We start from the raw sequence: 19,903 nt of genomic DNA, 5'->3' as shown, positions 1-19,903 counted from the left end.
GCACTTCAATTGAAATCTAAACCCTACTTCCTCCTTTCCCTGCCCCTTCCTCTATGTGCCACGATAGGCCCTGCTCTTTTATCTCCAGAGCTTTTCCGTTTTTTATGTGCATCCAACACTGCAAAGGAGTAACTTCCCTTCCCTCACACAGTCCCTTTTACAATGCCAAGGCTTGGTTTACACTGAATAAGGATGAGGAGCATGATTAACCCTGTGCTTGCTATAAGGCTTTAGCTGACTTGCACCTATTACCTGACTGAGTAAGAGTATCCTCTTAGCTCCATCAGAAAACTGGAGTGAAAGCTTGGAACATGTCTACATGTTTGCCTTTATTTTTTCAGTGTGTTCATCAAGTAGAGGTATGATTTGAGAGCTTCTCTTGCAAACCAAGGAACTTTAGAGTTGTAAAAGTCATGACAGATAGAAGGAGACCTGAAAATAATGACAGCTGGTTGGTTGCCTTTATGGCTTACAGAACCTTTAGTGAAGGAAAATTATCACACATATCGAGAGCACAAATCCATCTGTGAAATAGAGCTGTTTTGACTGAAAAGCGCAGCTAGGGTATTTTGTGAGTTTTTCTGGCCCAGTTAATAAGTTAGTTAGGGACACTGGGATCCCAGGATTTCAAAGACGGGAGGGAAGATTTGTTTACTCTGTACCAGAGTGGTCTGTCTTCCCTTACTCCTTAAAAAACTGGTGATCTGTCCTGGAAGTCGGCCTGTTTGACTTCTCTGTCTCATAACCAAGCGTTTGATAATCAGCTCTAAGCCAAAGGATGAGTGTCTCAACCACTGGAGCTGGGCTCACGAGCTGGTGAGCTCTAACCCTAACAAGACAATGGCATGTAGGTAACACACCAATTTATGTGTGACTCGGAACACTTCTTAGTACAAATGGTCAGTGGCTTAGAAGAATAGCACACCTCTGTCTGAAAACAGAGGAGTATGATTCCATATTGAAATGAACTAAGTGTTCATTTCAAAATGCTCTATAAACCTTTGAAAACAGAAATATTTGCCCTCAGTAAGAGTCATAGTGAGGAGCTTTTCGTTGCAGTTTTGTCAACGGTTTTGGTTCTCTGCTAGACACACCCTTAAAATGTATAATGAACCAGAAATGCCAAGAATGCTCCTCACTTTAGGAGAGGATTTTTGTGTTGTGTAGAGGAATCCACCCTGGAACCAGCTGGGAAAATAAGCACCCAAACTGTGATCTCAAAGAGAAACCACAGAACTGAAAAAACCCAACAAAACATGCAAAGAAAGACTAAGTCAATTAAGAATCCGTATTTATTTCAAAGTTCTTTAAGTTTTCCCCTACCATTTCCTTATTTTCTAATCTCTCATTATACAGATGTGCAAGACAAGGAGAATTGCAAAGCTGTGTGAAAACTGTTGGAGAAAAATCTGACCCATGCTAATAAACTGCTGTAAGTGTTGCACCACACTGAATGACAGAATGACAAATAAGAATCTCTCCTTGCATCCACAAGTTATTAAGAAAAGTCTTCCATCAAATAATACAAATAGTTTGACACTACTATGTTTGTAATTTAGAAAATAAGTATTTTAAAGGGGTCCCTAGCACAGGAAGGACATCAACCTGTTGGAGTGAGTCTGTCATGGTAATTAGAGAGATGGAGGAAAAGCTGAGAGATCTTGGATTGTTCAGCCTGGAAAAGAGAAGGCTTTGAGGTGATCTAATTGCAGCCTTCCAGTACCTGATGGAAGCCTGCAAAAAAGACAGAGAGAAAATATTTACAAGGGCATGTAGTGACAGGACAAGGGGGAATGGCTTCAAACAGCAGCCATTAAACCTACTTCAAACAGTAGGTTTAGATTAGATATTACGAAGAAATTCTTTACATTCAGAGCGGTGAGGCACTGCAACAGGTTGCCCAGAGAAGTGTGGACAGTCCATCCCTGGGAATGTTAAAAGCCAGGTTGGATGGGGCTCTGAGCAACCTGGTCTGGTGAAAGGTGTCCTTGGCCATGGCAGGGGAGTTGGAACTGGATGGTCTTTAAGGTCCCTTTCAACCTATGATTCTAGTAATAATAGAATCATAGATGCCTTTTATTAGGGTATAATCCTGTGACAATACTATCACAGTTTTAGTAACAGGAAACAATGTTGTAATATAAGCTGCTGCATGAAGAGGTTTTAACTGCTAGCCATCACAGGTTCATAATACCTACAGGAGAATGTGATGACAATCAACAAGCCAGTTTTATTAACTACGAATGCAATAAAGCTGTTGATAGTGTCCCTCACTGTATCCTTCAGGATAAGATATCCTACACACAGCTGGATAAACACATCATGTGATGGGTGAGCAGCTGGCTCATGGGTTGGGCACAAAGGGTTATAGTGAATGGGGTGACATCAGACTGATGACCTGTCACTAATGGGGTTCTGCATCCTCAGTCCTGTGCTCTTCAATAGCTTCATAAATGACTTGGATGCAGGACTGGAAGGGTACCAAAACTGGAAGCCATGCTTCCTCTCTTTTATCATATAGTGCTTTAGAGTTTGCTCTTTCTGTCACCAAACATAATGCATGATGAACAGATGTGATTTTAAAGAAATCTGACAAATTTTTATTCTCTTTATGTTACATAAATTATTTTTCTCCTGTAATTGAGACAGCCCAAGCTCTTCACTTGAGATCTTTAAACTGTTGGCTTGAGGAATTTCTGGACCAAATTTGATTTTCTTGTTTAGGTATTCCACTGGTTGGGGTGGAGGAGAAGATCACTGCATCTTCTTTCTTTGTCTGGAAGCTACTTTTCCATTAAATCCAAACATAATCCATTTTGTATGTTTGCTAGATTTGAACTACAGTTGAAAGGAAAACATTGTGTGCCCTTCTTGCCCTATGTATCTGCTTTTTGGGCTTCCAGAATCGGTCCAGTGTCTAGAGTGAGGAAGAATAATAACTTTTACTCTTCCCACCTTTCTCCTGTAATACTTAACACTGGCCAACTGACCAGTGACACAAAGAAAGCTTTGGAACATTTGTCTACAATACTGTGTCCTTGCCAAGAAACCTCTCTGAGTTAAACCACCCAGTCAAAACACTTTTGGCACCTTGCATGTAACTGCAGCAATCAAGGAACTTTGTAAGTTTCTGTAATGCCAGTCCTGGAGGTGATAAAGCTCTATTAACTAAAACTTTTTTTTTGTGATACACAGCATCTCACTGTTGATCTTTTAACAGCAACACTTTTCTTGCTTGAGCAAGCATCTGCACTGTCTGGGTGACAATCTCAGCATATAAAATACTCTATCTTGAGTATATTTGGAAAAAAAGAATAGTCATTGCTGAATCAGAGTATTTAAGTTTGATCCTTGTAAATCTAGATGAACTTCAATTTTATTTTACTCCCAGTTGCAAAAATACATGGGTAAATCTGCAGTAACTTTGGGTCAATGATCTATCCTGGTTATTTAAAATTATACAAATGAGACATCGAGAACAATGACATTGTGCAAGACTATCAATAGAATAGTTTAATTAGAACCTGTACCTTTTTGTTTCATTTTCTTAAATTTTTATTTCATAAAATTTTATAGGCTGGCTTCTTGGATGGCATAAATCTGCATCGTTTTCTGTCTGGCATTAGTTATAACAGATCCTGCTGTGTGTTCACAGTACTCTCCTTCTCTCCAATGGAACTGTCATGTCAAGCACGTGGAGTATCCATTTTCTTGAAACAGAATATGATTTATGGCTAAAACGTAGAGATAACAGATTTGAGGGTAACATATACTATGCAACAGAATGTGTGTATTTATGGGGCTGAATCCTGTCATTCTTTTGATCTAAACAGTGCTTCACTGCTGCTTTAGACTCTGAGTAGTGGTTTATATTATGCAGAGGTGGGATAGAAATCCCCAAATTAACTCCAGTACAGTGCTCAGCACAGATGTGTGGTGGATAATGAAGGTAACAATTCTGCAGAGGGCTGCACACCATGCTCCGTACCTGGGCATGCTGTCACCCAGAGATGTTCTATTTATGAATCCCTAAACTTTCCACAAGTGGCCAAACCTGTCACAAGATTATTTTATCATGTACATCAGGTCCAAAAACTCTTGTTTTCTCTAATTTGACTTCTTCCTTCTAAAGTCCTCTAAGATCAAGTCCAACCATTAATCCAGCACTGACAAGTCCACCACTAAACCATGCCCCTAAGTGCCACATCTCCACGACTTTTAAATACCCCCATGGATGCTAACTCAATCTCTTCCCTGAGCAGCCTGTTCCAGTGCTTGACAACCTTTTCAGTGAAGAAATTTTTCCTAATATCCAATCTAAACCTCCCCTGGCACAACATGAGGCCATTTCTTCTTGTCTTATGGTTTGTTACTTGGGAGGACACTGACTCCCACCTCTCTACAGCCTCCTTTCAGGTAGCTGTAGAGAGTGATGTCTCTCCTGCGCCTCCTTCTCTCCAGGCTAAGCAACCCTAGCTCCCTCAGCCAATCCTCACCAGATCTGTGCTGCAGACCCTTCACCACCTTCACTGCCCTTCTTTGAATGTACTCCAGCACCTCAATAATGCAAGTTGCTATGTACTTTCAACATGGTAAGTGCAACAAAACCCAGCTCAAGAGTATGATATTCAGAATTTGGATTTTGTTGCCTGGCCTAGATCTGAATCTGCCACCACTGTGTTCAGTGAAAACAAAGACTGAAGAGACCGTCCACAGCCTCACAGAGCTCTGGCTCCTTGCAAATGAGGCATTACCCTATGTCATAGGTTTCTTTGGGGACCATATGACATTCATAATTTAGAGCAGCCTTGAGGCTTTTCTAACTTGCACCAGGCCTCGATCAGTTATAGCTGGGATAATCTGGAAACAGCCAAAGTTGTTTTATTAACAGATCCACAGCAAAGGAGCCAACTAAAAGATGTTGCAGCCCTTTAGTTTCCATAGTGCAGACACCAAAGCTCTTGGGCTGCTGCCCAGTGCTATATATGGGAAAAATGGGTAAACTGTTCTTCACAGACAAAATGTCTTTTAGTATAAATCACCTGTTACTGTGCTTCTAAATTATTCATTTTTTTAAATTAATGAAAATATGCAAATTAAGAAATTGCTGTTAAAAAGGTATAAATATATTTTATTGCCTAAAGTAATTAGAATAAGTAATTGCTTAAACATTATGGTTTAAAGTTGCATAATAGCTTTGATATCAAGATGAATAAGGAGAAAATGCTTAATATGCGCGATATAAACTACTTATCCTAGAGATAGTCCTTTTTGTACTATTTACATAAGATGTATATACACTTCACAAAACCTTAACCTTGATACCAGTAATTTTTAAGGACATCTTTTGCTTTGTTCATTTACCTTTTGGCTTGATTTTGTAAGAAATACAGCTCACTAGACTTAATTCAAGCAAGTAATTATACGGACACCCAACATGTATCTTTACAACTGTATATGGGCTTCTTCCATGGCTGCATTTACCATTTGTTTCCAGGCTTTGCTGCACCATAGCCACTCAGTACAGGTGGTTCTCTGCTACTCAGAACAATTTATTTTTCTTATTCCTTCCAGAAAGCAACAAAAACCTTCAGACCTTGTTAGGACGTTTTCCTGCAGACAGCCATGTACCTCACACTGTGTTTGTGTGTCCTCAATAGGCACAGATGAAGGGCTTAATCTTATCCTCAGCAAGGTGTGGTGGCTGCTCTGGTACTCTGATTACTGTCTCTTCTTTCTTCTTTCCTGCTTCATCTACTTCCTAAGAAACTAATGCAACTATATAAACACAGACTGCCACCCTTTCATCCTCTCTACTGGTTTAAATGCTTTTATCATCTCTGGCACTGCCTATCACTGATAACACCATCTGTAAGGGCTATGTTTTTCAAGCTCATAGACTTTGTCTAAAAGTGCTCCCACAATGGTGAGGATAGAAATTCCCTGCTGTCAGGTCTGTCTGGTGAGCAGATGAGAGACTTCTCCTGAACATCAAGGGAAGCAGAAATACAAGGTAGACAGCACTGAGTGGGCAATATGGATCATTTAGGGACATGCTTTAGTGACTTAGGGACATGATTTAGTGGTGGACCTGGCAGTGCTAGACTAACAGTTGGACTCGAATTTGGAGATATTTTTCAACCTCAATGATTCTATGATTTCTAGATCAAGTATGGGAAAAAATATTTTAGTAATAACAAAATCAAAAAAGATTCTGTCATTAGTTACACCATTCAGTAATAGCTGCTTTACTGACAGTTCTGTATTTTTCATAAGCCTCAAGTAAGTGTTCTGTCAAATTTACAACTTTTATATTGTGAGAGTACAATCCCTAGGAGTAAAACATGCTATACAAAAGTCAAAAAGGAGTATCACTTCTGCTGCTTGACTAGTCACCTATTTTTGTTTTAGAATATGGCCCATGAATGCACTGTTAAGTATCAGAAGAGGTCTGGGTCATAAAAGAGTTGAAGAGCAACAGAAAACTGGAAGGCTTTTTCCAGGATTTTTCAGCTGTTACTGTGCCTGTGTTATCCTGCAAGAGGAAGGGTAGAATGATGGAAGCATAAAGGTTTTCCTTGATTCTCAGCAGATGGCTTGTGAAATATAATCCTATAGGGAGTACAGGGGCCCCTGAAGATCCTGCATAAAGAAAAATGCATGACTGATATGTTGAGCTTACTTTATAGGAAGAAATTTTTGTGAAAATAGAACTTTAATTATGTGGTTAGAATTTTATATTTAAATACCCAGACTTACATCCTTTCACTGCATAGATTACCAGTCCATAGGTTTTGGACATCCTCAGGACTATTGCCAGTGGTCAGGGAGGAAGGACTAACAGGCTGTCTAACCAAACTGCCGTGAAGTACTGTAAGGTACTCAGAGCCTGAGAATTAAGGCACCTAATCAGCTCAGTCTGAGTAAATTAAATGATCCCTTCAAGTCTGAGTATCAGAGACATTGCAGCAGAATTATCATGCTCCATCACTGGCTTTGAGCAGACAGTCAGATCTCAGCAATTCATTGCAAACTATGTGTGTTTGTCTGCTGGCTCTCTATTAGAAAGACCCATCATCACTTCTCACGTAATTATTCTCTTGAGATTATTTCCGCAGTGCTTGGTGCGAAAGACATTCATAAGTTTGCACCTGTTGATTTGTGGCAACAGTTTGATTTTCTCAAGTAATTCAGTGAAGTTCTGCCAGCACTAGGATGTCAGAACAAGTGAAAAACCTGAATAGACACATTTGTCAATCACATTAGGTGTCCAAGATGAAATGAGTGAATAAATGAAAGCCATTTATCTAGTGAGCAGCTGCCGTCATTACTAAAGATCCTGTTAAGATTAAAGCTGTGCTGCCAGCTTCTTTTTTTTCAGTTAAGGAAAATAAAAGTAAATTTAATACTAACAACAATTTCTTTAAAATAAGATAGCTGAAAATACTTTCTAAGAACCAGATTCTTAAAAATAATCTTTTGCTTCACCTGAACCACAATGTTAACCTTGAATGTGAGAAACTGGTATTTAAGTTTTAAAAATAAAATCAGAATGAAATGGAAAGAAAATTAAATGAAGTCAATTAATAATAGCAATAAAGATATTTCCCATTGAAAAATCAAAATGCCATTATTTTATTACTATTTTGAAAAATTATTTTCTGTTTATACTAAAGCAATTTAAAAAACCATCAAATCTTTCTGAAACAGCTTGATACTGCCAAAACTAGAGGACTCACTGAAAAAGATGCCAGTTCAGAGTCCCACTGAGTTTATATCAGCCCTCAAAGCATCTGAGCAAGAAACATAATTTCTGTGAATGTGCTTAGTTACAAATGGAAGCAACTGCTGAGCATGAAGATTAAAGGTAAAATTTTAATATTCTCTGGCAGTGTAAATATTTCTCATTTCCACAAGGAGTCAAGTGACAGTGAAATTTAAGAGGGTAGAACCAGACAGGCCAACCTAACCAGGTGAAATTTTCAAGGATAGCTATAAGCCAACAACAGCCATACTCACGTAGCTTCGGAGGAAACCTAAATGATGGATGATACTGCCTTTTGATGCTGGCTTACCATGAACCATACAGAAAGCTGACCTTGCTCTGTAGAAAGGAGAGAAGAAAGGAAGAAATATATTCGTCATCAGTTAAATGTAACAATGAGCAGAGAAAATTCTTATGAAATTTTTAATGTTAAAATTAATAAGGGCCAGATTTTTAGCAGGAATAAATAATCAAATTACAGATTCTATTTTAAAATACAAACATTTGTTATAATACAAGCCTAGAACAGTATTTTGTGTTGCAACAGTGACTGTGCCATGATAAGAGATGATATACATATACTTGCTTAGCAACCTAAAATACTTTAATCCAATTGCATCCACACTCTCCTTTGAATAGACTTTTCCTGCACCTTTTTCACACATAAGACACATTCACTCACTAGTTTACATTTCAAAGGTGGCTTAAATGTTAACATGGCACCAGAAAAGACCATTTTTTGCTTATGAAAAGTGTCGAGACTGTTCATGATTAAGGACTGGGTTCCTTCACAAAACGCAGCCATAATCTTTTCTGTCTGCAAGGCCTGGGTCAGGCTGTGGTGTGAGGCCAGCACTCTTGCCATGCAGTGACAGCCTGGGAACTTTTAAGTCCCCTCATTTACCTGATAAATTTACCTGCCTGCACTAGTCACCATGCTTCTGTTTTAATTTTTCACTGTGAGAAATCTTCATCATCTCTTAGGGCCACCTTTAAACTTGAACTTCCCCATGCTGCTTTGAGAGGATGAGAAGCCCATTTAAATGAAGTGCAATTGCTAATGAAGCTGCTCAGAAGTGCCTTGCTGTGGTACCAACTCAGCCTGCTTTCTGCCTGTGTATGTGTGGTTCTCTTTCATCTTAATATTTATATTGAAATTTTGTTAAAGCAGAGGTCTTTTCTTTCGTGTTCTCTTTCTTTACTTTTTCATTGATTTAATAAATTGTTTTTTCAGTGTCACGGTACCACGGTAGCCATGGAAACCTCTGTGGCATTAATGGTTTTGACTAAGAAGCAGAGAAAACGTAATTTTCCTTAACCTTCCTTTGAATTTTGGGTTTTCTGAAACCTGAAGCTCAGAGCTTCAAGCTGAAAAAGAAACTCATAGTGTGTGTGGTATAAAAACTACTGAAATTCCCTGAGGTCCAGCATAATTTTCCAACATTTTAGGTGTGATTTACCTTTTAATATATGTAGTTTAGAAAATTGGTTGTGTGGGAAGACCCAATATTAAAATATTAATTAGATTGTGTGGCGAGTAAAACACTAACTGAAGATAGTTTCATCTAGCTATGTCTATATCTGGATGACTTCTGGAAATTATGTGGATATTGAAATATTAATACCAGGATTTCTATGTTTCTAAATGAAGTGAAGATACTATTTACCATAAATAAAGCAGATTAGAAAGGTACAGATGATATCTAGTTAATTTTTACCTTGCTTTGCTAAGTTTCTATAGAATATTAAAATTAGAACCTGAGTATAATTTAGGTTCAAAGGGATCTATGTAAATCCAAGCTCCTGCTCAGAACAGGCCAACTTCAAAGTTAAATGAAGAGTGTTGCCTCACCAAGTTTAAACAATCTTAAAGGACCGAGCCTGTACTGCTTCTGTGATTATCCTGACCCTTTTTTGTATGTATGCAGATGGAATTTCTTTCATTTCAATGTGACCAAAGACTACATCCTTGTTGTTGTGCTCCTCCGATGGAAGTCCATATCCAGCTATTTTGCTAATTGTTGTGGCTAAAATTACTTCTTCATCACTGAGGAAACGGGAACTTGTCAGCAGTCCTAGCAATAGCTGTAAGAGGCACCAAACAGGGCTGTATCCCAGCATCAAAGTCAACAGTTTTTGCTAGCTGCAGATTTTGTGGCTTTCACTCTTTTCATAATCCCTGACTCTCTGTCTAGATCTGGAAAGACTCTGAAAAACTTTCTGCTGGATTAGCTCTTTGAAAAACATCCGAATAGGTCCATAGCTAATGTAAATAGAAAAGGTACCGAACATAAGTTTAAATTTTCTAGGGAAAAAACTCCAGCAAAACAAGAAAATCCATATCCATCAGAAATAGAGACAGACGATTTTGCCTTCCATTTTCAAAGATGCAAATTTGCAGTGTTAAACTGCTATATTACTTTTTAACAGAAGATGGCAAAGAATGTACTATATCCAGTAGGCCTTGGCTGCTTTTGGCTGCAGAAGAAAAATCATGTTCAAGTCAACCAACATTGAGAGCAAGCTACAAACACAAGACATTCTAGCCCAAGTGTACCACAGAAGCTGCTTTTTCAGACAAATGTTTTGGCTGCCTGCCTCCTCCAGTGTTTTGAACTGCTTTTCCATTTTGTTCTTGTTCACATTTATAGCTCAGTGTTTTAAAATAAAATCTGGCATAATTGTCCTCTTTCTGTTGCCCTGGTGCTTTTATGTCTCCTTCTCAAGAGATCTTTCTTACTCTTTGAACTTTCAGGACCCAAGAAACCACTGAAATTTTGTTTCATACAGCCAGCTGCAAACATGCTGGATATTGATCATGTGCTCAAGCGCTCTCCTGAGTTGCAGGCAATGATCTCCCCTATAAATTGCCTTGTTTTCTTGAATGTGACACCCTGCTCACCTGAGCATTGAGAGACAAAGGGTATTGCCTGACCTTCATTCCTTGATGCTTCAGCATGCCATGGCTCAGCCTGCCATACAAAGTTAATGCTGATACCAACAACATCAAAGTTGCTTCTTGCTTGAAGTAAAGGGCGAGCAGGGAAGGATTTATGTCTTGCACAGGATGCAGGGTGCACAGCTCAGCGTAACACAGAAATACCTCAGCTAGCTCTCAACAAGTGCACTAAGGGCCATTTGCCTCAGCAGGAGCTCCAAGAATATTCATTTGTCCTCTGTATAAGGGTTAAAGCACAATGAAAGCCAAGCTTCATTTAAAAGCCTGACTTAGATTTCACAGAGAACCTTAAGAGTGTTTAGAATACAAAAATAAAAGTTTTTCTTTAATTAGGCGTTCCTTTAGTAAGGTTAGAGGCCAGTGGGGTTTAATTTCTTTTTATCCATTGTTTTTAGCCATCTTTTGAGGGCAGCTCATCTTTCACCTATATGACATGAATTTACTCCTTTGTTCAAAGACATTCTGTAAACCAAGGAATTGTTTTATTTTGAGTATTCAAATCCAACATTTTTTGTTCTGAGTTGAAAGTACTAGTACTGAGCTGCAACTTGAACAAGTGCCATGAATGGTTACCACAGCCCTCAATCACTGGCTGTGCTGTGTGATCAGTGTTCTGTAGAAATATGGCCATGACTATACTAATAAGCAACAGCCTGTGCAAGGACAGAAGCATCCACCCTGTTAGCTTAGCTCCTGGCAGACTTTTGGATGTAAACCAATTAACACCACCACAAACAGTCCTGGACCATGACTTGGGGGGTGATGCACTCTAAGGATTGCTTGCGATTGGCAGTATGGATGTAGTTCCCTTGTTTTGAGAATTAAGAGGGTTTAGCTGCCTGAATGTGGGTTGTGCCATATCATTTGTCCTCAGGGACAGAGAATAGTCTCTGGCCCATTTTATTTACTAGTATAGACAAAGCTTTCAGGAAAACACCAAACTTGGCAATAGTTTTTTTATTTGCATTGTGGTTCCAATAAATCTCTTCTTCTCTCAAGGGCATTGTTATTTTTTACTGCAAAGCCATTAAGTGGAACAGTACTTTAATAATGATTATCAAAACCAGGATCACAAAGGGAATAAAAAGAAGCCAAGCACTGGATTTTTGATAAATTTCCTGTATGACACGCTTAAGATAATAAAAGTTAGTAATCCCAAGAGGAGGCATGTATGGATATCTTGTTAAATATCTTTAAAAGTAACATTTAATTAAAATATAATGTAAATGTAGTAGCTTTACAACATAAATTGTCACATGGGTATAATATATGAAAAATAATTACAAAACTTCCCATCTTGTACCTAAATATCTGACTTACAACTTTCATGTTGCACAAAGGGGTTAATTGGACAGAATTATTTCATCTGAAGTAAAACAATACAAAATGAAACAACAATAAGGAAAAATAATTCAAATCCACATAAAGCAAGAAGATGATATATGTAACATGAGATTTGTGTACACCCAGTATGATGGAGGAGGCCTCAAGCATGACCCCACTACAGTTTTGGTCCAGAAAAGGCTGATGGCATGAGTAGCAAATTGTTTCCTCTCCTGTTCAACCTAGCAGAAAATTACTTCTTCTTCTGTTGTCTTTGTTGAACACTGTAGGGTGGAGGGACTACACTTTTCTGGGTGCAAACTACACCCATGCCAGCCAAGAAAGGGGAGGTGGGCAAACCCTGAGAAAAAAAGTGGCATGGGAATTGCTCCTTTCCTTCACCCTTCAAAGAAGCGGAATGTTGACCATATTGCCTCTTGCAAGTAGTGTCCTTGTGTCACATCTGGCCATGACCTAGGAAAATGCCAGCTGGCATGAATCACCCTGCCCGTGAGCACATTGACAGTCAAGTAGTATATAAAATCACAGATATCAGTCAGGCTCAAACACATACTTTCTCTAGCAAAACAAATATAGATATTTTCTAACAGGCAAGATGGACCCTTAATTTGGAAGGAGATGTCTTTTTTTGGTATCTTCCCCATCTGCACAGTCTGAGCTCAAATGTGGCTTTTGAACTCTGTGGCCTGAGCAACACACTTGCAGGGGGATGGTCTCTAGGCAAAGATACTATGTGCAAGGAATTCACTCATGCAGCCAGAAGGAAGTCAGTACTGATGAGGTGGGATGCCAACCTAGAGAATGAAATGATAAATTGTAAGAAATGGGAAGGAGGCAGTGGGTGGTGGATATATGATACGAAAATGATCATAACACTGTAAATTATGTCAGATAAGGATATTGTTTGTTAGTACAATTTTCAGTAATATACGCTATTTAGTGCTAGCATGATTTATACGATTAGTGCTGTCATTCTGTCCTTCGAGCAATTTACATTAGGTTTCCAAAACTCTTGGAATTATCAGTTTTCAAACTGATTCTAAGTATTGTGGAAAGGATTACTGAATGCACTAAAAATTTCTTTTGAAAAGGGCTAAAAGAAGTCCTGAATCACTGTTAAAAAGACAAAACTCTACAACAATTTTCTGGGACAAACCTGTTTTGTTCTTTTTTAATGTCTTAACACTTATTTTATCTAGGAAACAGGATACTGGTGTAAAGATTTTTTAATGTACTAATAACTTCTGCAGTGTAGCATTTCAAATATTTTATGAAGTTAAAAGAATAACACTTTTCAGATAAGAAAAAAATTATAACCCTTCAATCTTTTTGATTTTTCATTGCAACGTTTACCTAAAAAAAAAACAGAAGTGAGACCAGTTTGGACAGTGATTGGACAGGAAAATTATCACCCTAGTGCTTAGGGGAGAAATAGTATTAAGAAAGCCACTCTTGATCTTTCTAAATATCAGTCACAGCATAGATTTCAGTTATACCTTAAATAAGGCATGGAGGATGTAGAAGAACTGAATCCTGACAGCAAGTCCATTATCTTCTCCTTCCCTGAAAACAGAGGTCTTCAGACTAAGAATACCCCCTCTTCAACAGGAATAGGAGGCCTTGAGATTTTATAGGGGTAGAAGCTACCTCTTACAAAGGGATACCTTAACATATTTTCAGGATGAGGTAGTTGTGTTGTCCTGGTTTAGCTATGGTATTCTCTAATTTAGTACTCCTATGAAAAGGACCACATGCCATTCCCTCTCCAATGGGAGGCACAAAAGGCAAAGATCATGGGTTGAGATAAGAACAATTTACTAGAAACAGCAATGAGATAAGAAAACCAAGAGTAACGGCAACAATATTGATAACAAAAGCTGTAAGATTATATACATCTATGTCTAAAGAAACTATTTGCACAGAAAAACCCCTGCCATGTTTCCTCCCCTGCCCTGACAATTATGTGAGATGATAGCAAATGCCATCAGGGTCCTGGCCATGCCCTCTTCCGGCTACTGCAGAAAGTTAACCCTGTCCTGGCCGAAACCAGGACACCTGTGTTTTGAACTCAGCTGATCTTGGAAGCGGGAAAGAAGAATCTGTACCCTGCAAAAAAACAGAAGACAAGCACTTTGCTTCTCTTTGTGCAAGTGCCATCCTGAAACCTGCAGGACCCCGAAAGTCTCTGCTTCCCTCCCTCCTTCTTTTCTTTTCATAAGGAACTGCCTCCATCTAGGCACAAGGGAGACGATTTAGCAGAAAAATTGAAACCTCTTTGTTACAATAATGTATTTGATAAAGTTAAACATACTTTATCTGATCTGATCTTGATATTACTGTCTTTGCATGGCTCTGTGGGTTTGGTGGAGTTCAGGTTCTGTTATCCTCTCAAGAACACTATCCTAGTGATGACTGCCACAACAGGCAAGGGCATACCTGCCCTATGGAGGAGCCAAGAATAGAGATTAATACACAAACTGTCTAACAAGAATACCTGAATTTAAACCTGTAATGTAAATATAAAGGTGATGTGTTATTAAACTCTTTCTGAGGGAACAGATATTTAATCTCTTCCATTGCTCTAAGACTTCAAAGAGGGATGCACAAATGACAATATGTTCTTAAGAGGATTGTCTGCTTCCTTGCAGAGAGGTTTCCCATGGGGAACTTGAATTTCTGGACTCACACTGATGGGCTTTCTTTAGGTGCCACCAGTTCAGTCAATGCTAACTGGCAGCAGACACATGGCAGTGAAAGAATGACTGCCAAGACAATTTAACTGACCCAGAAAAATCACCCTAGGGTGAGACTATCAGTCCCAAGCAGAAGAGTTTCTTTAGACTCTGTGATTGTAACATTCATGGCCATTTCTGTGTTTCATAGGAGTTTACTTCGTTGGAAGAAAACAACCACAAATCATTATAAGCCAATACCACAAACACAGATCTATAAAAGATTAATTTGATGCCCTATGATAGTGAACTACATCAGAAAAGAATGACAGATTCATTTTTATAAAATCATTCTACATATGTCATTTCCAGTAAAATATATGGTTTAGCTTATTATGAACATAGATTTTCCCTCTTCCTGTCAAAAATCAGGAAAGATATTAATCCCTTCACGTTAGCCTTGGATCGGTACATTACCATTTAATCTGAACTTTCACAGGGAGAGTGCAAAGTTATGAAGCATGGCAATAGCTCCTGTGTGTACACACTTGCAAAGAAAAGAGGGACATGCATGTGTTGATTTCTCTTAGTGTGTTTTATTTGTGCACAAGCATATTGCAAATCTCCAATTTATATTACAGCACTGAGCAGAAGAACTCAGGGAGCTTATGTGAATGTTTTCATTTTCCTCCCATAAAGAGATGCTCCAATTTACTATGGTTAAACATCAAGTGATTATTTTTGGAAAAGAGTTGTCAAAATTAGTATTCCTTGAGGAGTTAATTATAGACACTGAACACTGGAAATAATTAAGTTAATTTATAATTTTTGGACAGATCAGGAAGACCAATTTAAATTACTGCAATTTTCATAGATATCCTTTTTTTTCCTTTTAAGAAGGGAAAGCTTCTAATAACAGTATTATGACCCTTCTGAGATCAGACAAGAAACATTTAAGAAGTGAGTGCAAATGTGAGAAGAAGTAAGAGGTTAGTTATTTCCTGGAGATTGCTCTTTGAACAACTCCCTAGCCTTTGACAGTTTTGGAGCAGGCAGATTGATCTGGTCAAATGGGTTATTGCTGGCATCTCATTTTCTATGGTACCAGTCTAGATCTATTTCCAGTGCAGTACATAATTTTGCTGTAGGAGATGGGGATCTCATTTGAGATGTGCCATTTGGCAAGGAAAGGATGCAAGTTTCTGCAGGGCAGAAATTCCAAAATAAAAATTTTCCAGGTAAGCTAGTTCTCCAGTTAGTAGTAACAAAATTTCCTACCTGCCTATTTTATTCTAAAAAGGGTAAAGGAAAACTGCAAAATAAACTATTGTCCTAGTCTTTAACAGCTTTTTATCCATAATCACAGAATAACGATTCTCACTGATTCCCTACTTATTAACATGGGCTCATTACAGACCTCAGGTCTATTAATTTGTATGATGTTAAGTAGTTCTTACTCCTCGGGTAGTGTGTTGGAAATCTGTGAAATTGCAGAGATTTTCAGAAGTCTTCTTATGGGCAAAAAAATTCCCATTTTGACAAGTGATGTGTGCGTCCGTATCCACCCAGGTCCATGTCCTATACACATACAAACACAGAAATATCAACTGGAAGGAAAATGGAAATGGGACTTTGTTTCACACAGAATTACTGCACCACTCCCCAGGGATGGAGCACATTGGGAAGAGCACCTCTTCTGTGTTCACTGTGTAATGCATTTGCATTTTCAAGAGAGCTGACAAATACTTAAGATGTGTTCTTTTAATAAGCATGTGTAGGATCAAGGCTAAATTTAGTCTGGTTTTTTTCCATGAGTTCTCACTTGAGAGATCAGGCACTAGTGATGACATGAAACAAAGATACTGATTGTTGTCTCCATGACCTCTAAGACATAATCTAAGAGAGCTGCACTGTCTTAAGGATTCACCAAAAAAGGGTCCATTTCCCTTGTGGATTACTGAATAACTATGGAATAAAATCAGAACAAGCATATGTGCTAATTCACCACCTTCCCAATACTCTCTCGACACCTGTTTTCCTCTCAGGGGATTCTCTTGATCCCATGCAAACTCCTTACAGGCACAGGGCCCTTTGAGGGCTGTGTCAGTCCTAAATAAGATCCCAGGAGCACATGGCACATTAGGATGGCACAAGCTGGACCTTTGTTTAATTGTTGTTTCTAGACACACCACAGACAGTATAGATTACTTCCTAAACAAGCCATGGAATAACACCATTTAAGCTGCCTCAACTTAGATAACAGCTGATCACAAAATTAATGAGCAGTAGTATCTTCAGTTCTGTGTTCCTGCCATAATCACATGAAGACACCAGTCTTTATCAGTAATACTTAAATTTGCCTCTCTAGATAAAATAAATAAAATGGTCTTAAAACAAATACATGCAACGTCATCAGAGAGGATAGAAAATCAGAAATTCATGAATGATGACTGGATCTTTATTAAACAGAAGACAAAAGACAAGTTAAAAAATATTAGCACAATCTAATTTAAAGAGGATTAGCAATAGCTTTCAAATTTAAAAAAATGGAAAAAAGAAAAGTGCTAGTAGCAAATACAAATCAGAAAACTGGGTTTGTAGAAAATGGGTGAAGGAATCAAAATAATTCCTGGAAAAATCTATAGTCAGCAGAGATAAGAGCAAGAGTATGGAGGGGACATTTTAGAAACAAAAATAATTCCAATAGTGGCATTAATTCGTTATTAGAGCTGGTAGATTCTTATTAATAATTATAAGATCTTAGGAACAGCAGAAGTGGTCAGTAAATACATCTCTTGTGCCCTTGGGAAAAGCTTGGTAGTGATTTTTATTTCAGTCATTAATAACCAAACATGGAACACTAGTTTAAAAAAATATGTAGGATCAGCAGGACTGGAAAACCTGTGCAAAAGAACTTCTAAAGAAATATTGTAGAAAGGAATTCTCTGGACCATCAGTGCTCATTTTTATTACATCTTTGGACATCATGAAAGCTCTGAAAAACCTGGAAAAGATAAACTCTGCCACTACTTAGGTAGTACAACCTAAGTTACTATCAGGCTGTGACACAGAAACAAGCAGGCAAAATAATCTGATTAATAACAAGGTACCAGAGTAATAAAAAAATTGAAGATATGGAAGGCAATTAATGACAATTCACAAATGTTTATACAAACAACTCTTGTTTAACTAACTTGCTGGTTTTGTCTAGAAGACAGCAACTGACAGAACAAGAGGACACAGTCTCAAGCTGCAGCAAGGGAAATATAGGTTGGATATTAGGAAAAAGTTTTACACAGAAAGAGTAGTGAAGTACTGGCTTTGTCTGCCCAGGGAGGTGGTGGAATCACCATCCCTGGATGTGTTTAAAAAAAGATTGGATGTGACACTCAGTTCCATGGTTTAGTTGAGGTGGTGTTAGAGCATGGGTTGGACTTGATGATCTTGGAGGTCTCTTCCAACCTGATGATTCTGTGATTAAAATTTATGTTAATAAAGGAATATCTATTGATGCTTCTGCCAGCATCTCACTTAGCAATGCAGAATATTCTGGTTACTTTAAAGGAAGAAAAAGTTGGCAAGGCAAAAAAAAAACACAACAAAACCCCCCAACATTTGGAGACATGCTTCCTAATTCCTACTAAATATGAGGATTTTTTTTATATATTTGCATTTCAGACAAGTTTTAGAAGTTATCTGAACTAAACCAGAAAACTGTTGATAAAAGGTAGCACAGCATAAAAGTAAATAATGCAGAGGACAAACTCCAGATTTTGTACAGGAAATATACTCACAACCAAACAATGTAAGAGGCAATATCAGGAGGAAACTTCTCTGCTTATCTCTGGAATCGAAAGTCCAGGAGTGTTTCTGAATTTCCAGATACAGGTGCTGACCCCTGCTTCATCCTGGCTTTCCATTAGCATGCTATCTGGAAAAGTCACCAGCCATTTCCCACATCCCTGTCTCCATGTAGGTGAAATCTAAGCACATGATCTCGTTATACAAGGAGCAAGCAGGATCTGGGGTATCTCCTGGTGTTCTCTTGCAGTTAAACTTAGATGCAGCCTTTGAAAAGGAATTGCTGATGGTAGAGGCAATTGCAATTGAAGGGTCAAAAAGGTGATCCTTGGGTGTATAATTACAGAAGGTGAAGCAGCAGAGGGAGGTCAGATTGCATCTGCATTTGGCAGCAGTTAGCATTGGAATGCTAACTCTTTTCATCTGAGCACATTTCAGGGATGTTATAGATTTCAAAGATCTCACAGGAAAATTTCAAGGACACATAAAAAATGGAAATGTTTCACCGCAAAATCAAAAGATGATCAGTCTGACTTAAAGAACAGAAGGATAAAGCATTACTTGATCACATTCTGCATACCTTATTAAATTTCTGTTGTCCTCGGAGAGCAGAAGTTTAAAAGAAATCTCCTGAATCTATAAAACTGCCTCAAAATGAGATTAATAAGTAAAATTTGAAGGTAGACATGTTTGGCTAGTTTTAGAGAGACAGTCTTCAGACAGAAAAAAGTTTAATTCATGGATTTTATGATTACAGGGGATGTCATTGTAGGTGATCACAGTGGACTTACACAATAATCTCTGGGTATAAAACAGCTTTAAACCAGGTTTGAAACAAACGTGACCTGCAGGTGCCTGGTCATGTTGGGAAAAATGGCCATTTATTCCTTTGCATCTCCCTCCATACTTCATTTGCAGTACACTTTGTACAGCCTTGCACTAATAAGCTTAGATATATTTTAGCAGATAGCTTAGTCAGTGTTTAAAAAGAAACTGTAAAAAAAAATTTAAAAAAAAACTGGAAGACAAATTCTATCCTCAGTTATACCTAGTTATCTTCATTAAAATTAATATGTCAGCAACTATAAAGGAGATCAGAATCAGAATCTGGTCATCATATGTGAACACTAATCTTTGTACCTAATTAATTAGAACTAATTTTGCATATATTACCATAACCTAGCAGAACACCTATAAAAAATAAATTACATATGTAGATAAACTAGGTATCAGCACCAGCTCTGTGCTGTCAGCTAAGAATAAACCCATCTAATGTAATTTCCTGAAAATTCATGAAGATGCAGACAAAGATATGTACTTCATTGATAGTACTATTTTCTTGAGTGTATCTAATTATAACTA

General features: G+C 38.0%; 1 long non-coding RNA gene across 1 annotated transcript; it reads right to left on the bottom strand.

Moving 5' to 3' along the window:
- Positions 1 to 1,322: 1,322 nt before the first annotated feature.
- Positions 1,323 to 18,717, bottom strand: LOC309585885. Its single transcript, XR_014227332.1, has 3 exons — positions 18,535 to 18,717; positions 8,020 to 8,104; positions 1,323 to 1,734 (listed from the first exon to the last, which is right to left on the bottom strand). It is a non-coding gene; the product is annotated as an uncharacterized lncRNA (long non-coding RNA).
- Between the last annotated feature and the right edge of the window lie 1,186 nt (positions 18,718 to 19,903).

This window comes from Coloeus monedula, assembly GCF_965178545.1.
Source record: "Coloeus monedula genome assembly, chromosome: 2".
In the NCBI taxonomy this organism is placed as follows: Eukaryota; Metazoa; Chordata; class Aves; order Passeriformes; family Corvidae; genus Coloeus; species Coloeus monedula.
Note: the sequence above shows the minus strand (reverse complement) of the source record. Positions and strands in the feature narration are given on the sequence as shown.